This window comes from Trachinotus anak, unplaced genomic scaffold (genome assembly GCF_046630095.1).
Source record: "Trachinotus anak isolate AG129_WGS33_773 ecotype Australia unplaced genomic scaffold, CSIRO_AGI_Tana_v1 ptg000021l, whole genome shotgun sequence".
Classification (NCBI taxonomy): domain Eukaryota; kingdom Metazoa; phylum Chordata; class Actinopteri; order Carangiformes; family Carangidae; genus Trachinotus; species Trachinotus anak.
In genome coordinates this window covers 26818485-26824484 of record NW_027273872.1, presented here as the reverse complement: position 1 = coordinate 26824484, position 6000 = coordinate 26818485, and positions in this window count along the sequence as shown.

Below are 6000 nucleotides of genomic sequence, written 5' to 3'. Positions count from 1 at the left end.
AAATGTCCTCTACATTTAAACACCTACAGCACATTTTTACAGTGTTCCCTGAACACAAACCTCTGAGGACCATCAAAGAGGAACTCCACAGCAGGTTGCAGGTGACTCATGCAGAAATCACTCTGTTGAAGTTAATGATGATATTTTTAAATTATACTCTGTTAATTACTCTCCGCTGCGACCTCAGGCTGGGGTCAGTAATTAGTTTTTATTTTGCAGGGTTTCCCCATGTGGTCGGCTGCATCGATGGCACACATATCCCTATCACCACTCCTTCAGTTAATGAAGCAGACTGTGGGGAAAGGAAGTCTGTCCACAGCATTAATGTGCAGGTACAGCGATGAATGTTGAAGCCAAGTTGCTCTGTGCTTGACTCACAGATGTAACATGAGTTTAGCCTGAGCTAAACAGACTCCCTTGTCTCCATCTTTTATCACAATCAAAATGAACATATCATAATCACAAGAGTTTGATGGCCCCCTGCTTGGCCTTTTGTCCCCAACAGTATTTCATGTGACATGATTGTGGCAGGTGTTATTCTCCATAATACTAGTCACAATTAGAGCAACACCTTGCCTTACAAATGAATGACCCTGAGGAAGACCGTCCCATCCACCCGGCAGAAGTCCAGGATGAAGAGCTGTCTGAGACATCCCCAGCGGTCAAAAAAAGACAGATCATTCATGTTTCATTTGGTCTTCTTTATTTCCTTCAAACACAAATGCAACCATAAGTATTTTTTTATCTGCTGTACCTGTCACCATGCGCCCACTTCTGAGTGGCGTTCCACTAAAAGATTTCAAGCTCTGCCTTTCTAACTCCCCTCCCAGCAACCCTGTTTGATGGTTAGCTTTTGCCATTTTCTTGATGAGATGCATTTTGTGCAGCTCCTCTCAGGACAACATTACATTCTATAACTGGCATTTACATCTGGCTGTGTTAATCTGTGCTCTGGAGGTTGATGGACCCTCCTCCTGGTAATGCTCCAGTAAAAAGGATTTTTTTTTGTCATTATTTATTTCTTCTCATCACATATTCAAACTCAAAATTCCACATGAATAGAGTGAATAATATAAAAAGAAATATTTAAAGAAAATGATTTAATGGAGAGAGAAATGTCAATAGCTACCGCACATAATCTTAATAACTGTACCTCTGTATCCCTGTCTGTGGCAGCAGATGAGTCTTTGTCATCATCATCATCATCATCATCTTCATCTTCATCATCATGTGATGAAGAGGAGCAGTCTATGTCAATATACTTTAAATTACTTACAACTGCAACGAGTTCTGTTATGGCAGGAGGCTCATCAAAGCCAATAGCACTATCAGGGAGTAGGCTATACAAACACACACACACACACACACACACACACAAACACTGACATCTTATGCAGGCACTTGTGAGCTGGGAGAGGGGTGATTGGCTTGGATGAGCTCCCTCCAGGGATGCCTTCGGCCACTGGTCTCCCAGTGCTGTGGCTCAGGGCCAGCACCTCTGCTTCTGACAGAGATGGTGGTGGCCCTCCATCCACTTTGTTCCGTCTCCTTTCTGTTAGCTATCAATAGAACTCAAATGTTAAATGTCCCCTATTTTACATTTTTCCAGTCTTTTATTTTAAGTGTTGAGAAAAAAGAAGACAAGAAGACATATTTGTGGTTTCAAGAACCAAAAACCAGCTCACGTACATCTCTTCTCTCAGGATTCTCTCTGGAACTCTAGTAACAACAGGTCAGTCAGCCAATAAGAGGACAGCCTCTGAGCCTCTTTTCTGATTGGCTGACTATTTCTGAGCGATCAAATAAAAATATAGCAGATTCCAGGCAAACACTCACAGAAATCAAGTCCTGCAAACTTGGATGGTGGGTCCAGGAGGACTGAGGCTTTGATACTTTCACAGTATTAATATAAAACCTAGACCTGCTGTATAATCAAAAAGATGGAAATCTCACTTTAAACATTATGGGACCTTTAATCTACTGACCAGGATATTTGGTGAGATGATATTTGTATATGTTAAAACTACATCATTTTGGAGGTACAAGCTGAAATAGCCACTGACTGATATTTACTTTGGTTTAATTACATCTGAGATCTTGAACAAAGCGAGGTACAATGATAAGCCGACCTGTTGTTTCAAGTATGTTTCTATGTTTCATTTTCATGCTTCCAGGTGTGCTTCGTGCTCATGGGATTGCACCTAAATTAAAATTTTATTCACTCACATTTCAACACCTTTTCACCTGTAATGTTAAAAGATGTTGTCTGTCTGTCTGTGACTCATGCACTGACTTGAGCAGCTGTCCTCTCCCGTGACAATCTTCTGTCCTTTGCCACTGCAGCTGTGTTGCTTTGTTTTTCTGAAAATGTGCTCATACTCGCCATAAGCACGTATTGGAACTTCTAACACCAGTAGGGTGAAATTGGACGACCTTTTTTCTTTTTTTTTTGGTTGCCAGTTGCCATGGTGACTTATAGTACGGGAGCACGATTGATGGTGGCTTTTTATACTCATCGAACATGTGCCTAACTGAGTGAACATTCTCAGAATTGATTGAGCCAACTCAGATCAGCTGTTCTGCAGCCGAAAACTCAGAGTTTCCCATCTCAGGGTTCATAAACCCAGAGTTCAGGGCTCAGAGTTTATTAAACCTGCTTCCTGGAACAGATCACAGGACTCTGACTCTCCACACCAGAACACAACAATGCTAACCTGCTGCTAGAACTCTGTGTGCTCCTTCATAACCTTAATGTGCAACTTGCAGGCTGGCAACTCCGGTGAATCAATGTGTAGAAAACTGAAGTGGACTTAAATAAAAAAACTAAATAAATAATAATAATAATAATACACACACGCACTACAATAACATCTGGAGTCTTTTCTGAGAGAGAAAGAGAGGCTGATTGAGAAAGAAGGAGGGGAGACAGTAGGGAGAGAGGCAGATTCATAGAGAGAGGAGAGAGGAGTATGTTTATGGCAAAAATATTCTTATTATTCTGTTGACTTCTTTGAATTATCCTTTTGAACAATTAGGATAAAAGCCTGGTGGGCTGAGGTAATAAAGTATTGATGCTGAGTGTTCAGCAGGTGCCTGGGTATAGAAATAGTTGTTACAAACAGTAGAGCTTGTAAATATTTATACAGAGATAAGTAGTAATTTGAAGACAATATTAGAATTGAATGAGAGATTTTCTGTTACTCTACACAAGCTGTCCCTATTTATCTCATCAGTACCAATATCAGACTTAAAGCTGCACAGCTTACAGGCTTACGGAGGGAGGAGGGAGGAGGACCTTGCTGTCATGCCTGGTGTCTGCCATCAGAGGACTGTTTCCAGAGGAAGGAGGAGTTTGAAAGGCCTCGTCTGGATGACAATCAGTACAATTAATCCCAAACATAAAGTGTCTCATTGAATGAAAACATTTTATGAAGTTGATATCAGATATACTGAGACAATAACAGATTAATAACAAACCTCAAATATGAATTCATAAAAAAAAAAAAAAAAAGAGTTAATGTATTATATTCATGATAAGAAGAATTCATGACATTTTGCAATACTAAAATAACTCAGCATTAGCCCCACCACTAAATTTCACAAAACAAGACTGGAACTTTTAAAAAATATGTACATGGATGTACCAAACATTTAAGGTCAAAAGAAAAAAAATAAAAATAGTTGACCCATTTAAAACTACAAAGCCCTCAAAGAAGATACTGTGCAAGCCCCAACAAGCTATTGTATAAAGGAACTGTTTAAAATTGGCATCTGGATCCACATCAAAATACACAAAGACAATGAAGAGATGCACGCCAGATGGGTTTTTTTTCCACTGGGTACAACAAGCAAAAGTAAACAGTGCAAGATAAAATATCTTGCACTGTTGAGAAAACACTGAGACAATGTTTACCAGATTCCATCAAAGTCTCTTGCTAAGTTTTCTTTTAATATCCATTTACATATCCCAAAAAACATGTAACCTCCTGTGTTGAGCCATGAATGTAACAGACCATCTGCCTGATCCCTGGTCATCCTCTGGCAGGATGTGAAGAGGCGGGGGGGTGGGTGGCTGCAGTGGGAGGAGAAGACAACAATGCTCCTTCCATTTGACAGATTTTCACCCAGGTGGACAATAAAGATATATATTCACCAGTATATTCACACTCTCTCATAGAGCCTTGAGTGACCTGGAGTAACCCTCTCTCCGAGAATCGTTGAGGGCTGATGCAAAAGGTGGAGGAAATAAAACATGTTTTGATCCCAGTTTGGATCTAAACAGTGATACAGTTCATCAGTGGATGGCGTACATGAGGCCCTGGTGCAGGCATATGGGCGCCCCCTGATTTATTATGTTCACGAAGCCACTGTGCTACAAGGGTACCAACTGTGCATGAGCTGGGAAACAAACAGGAATGCTCAGTGTGGAAGGCTGTGGGGAGGCCTGTCGCTGCCCTCACTTTGACTATTCATCTTTTGAAGAATAAGTACAGCTGACAAAGCAAACCGTCTTCTGATCCTTGCATGGATGTCTACTATATACTGTGCATGCTTGGATCTCATCCTCCATGCAAAGTACAAAATGAGTCCACAGCTTGTTCAAGGAAGTATAGCCGAGGCCATATATGCACTGACTCTCATAATAAATGATGTTTTGATTGACTGAACATGGCCTCTTCTTGATAGGGTGGACAACCCCAACACCTTTGTGGAACCTTGGGTAACAAACCTCACCATCACTGGTTCAAGTAAGCTTGTGGCTGCCATTATGGCTGAAACACAGGGCTGCCAAGAGAAGCCTGTAGACAAAGCAGATTATGCAGCTCATAAGTTGTACAGATGTGACTTAACCCAGTAGAGACAATGTATATTTTTAAAATTAGGTTTTCCTGTATTGTGCACAGCTGAGGGAGTGCAGCCACCCTGTGGCTAAAAGGTACCATTAGTCACTGACAGGAATATTTAAGTCCAATGAGCACTGAACTCCCAGTCTATCAGGTACACCTAGCTAAGGCTAATGCAGTTTAATACAGTAGCCCAGCGATAAATCTACATACGTGACACACAATCACATAATATTTACTTGATATACCTCACAAGGAAGGACAACAAAGTGGCTTGGTGCTTGGTGTTAGAACCCAGCAGATGTCCTCAGATAAGGGAAGCAACACATGCTGATGCGATCTGGCAAACAAAGCTGTTTTTTGTTCAGGTAACCAAAAAAATTAAAGTTAACAAATTACAAACTCAGTGAGGAGACCAGGAACAAAGGGAACGGTAATGGGTGGCGCCAAAACAAAAGCAGCTTCCTTCCCCTGAGCCCCCACTGGCTTATCTGCAACTGTCACAATAAAGACTATATATTAATACCACTCAGCCTGCCTGCACCAATCTTACCAATTAAATAAAAACACACCATAACCTCGTGCTCTGTGGACAAATACAGAAACTATGTGGTACACAAAAAATAACAAAAAACAACCTGAACATGGTTCATGCTTTATCAACGTTGCCTCCATCACATCTGGTGGAAGCTGCAGTCCAGTACAGATGGTTCATGATGTCTGGCCTCACTACGTCAGGTCCTCACACTCCAAAGCTTTTCCAAGACCTATTTCAGAAAAAAAAAATGTTAAAAATGGAAATTCAATCACAACAACAGCCAGCCTAAAAGAAACCGCCAAACATCAGGATGCATACGTTTACCAGATGCCAAAGAAGTGGTTTGTTCCTTCCACCAGTCGACTTATATGACATTAATATTTAAAAAAAGCTCAACAGCAGCAGTGAAAGAACTTCTGTTAGAGAGGAGAATGAGCCAGGAAGTTAACATTATCAACTTTTATTTAGCGTACTCCACCCATTCATCATTTTGCAGGCTGTCAGAATCTGGCTGTATAATGCACATTACATTTTTCACAATACATTTATTCAGCTGTGACCTCACAGCGACAGAACACAGGTGGAAGCAGTTTGAAGATACAGATTAAAGAGCTAAGG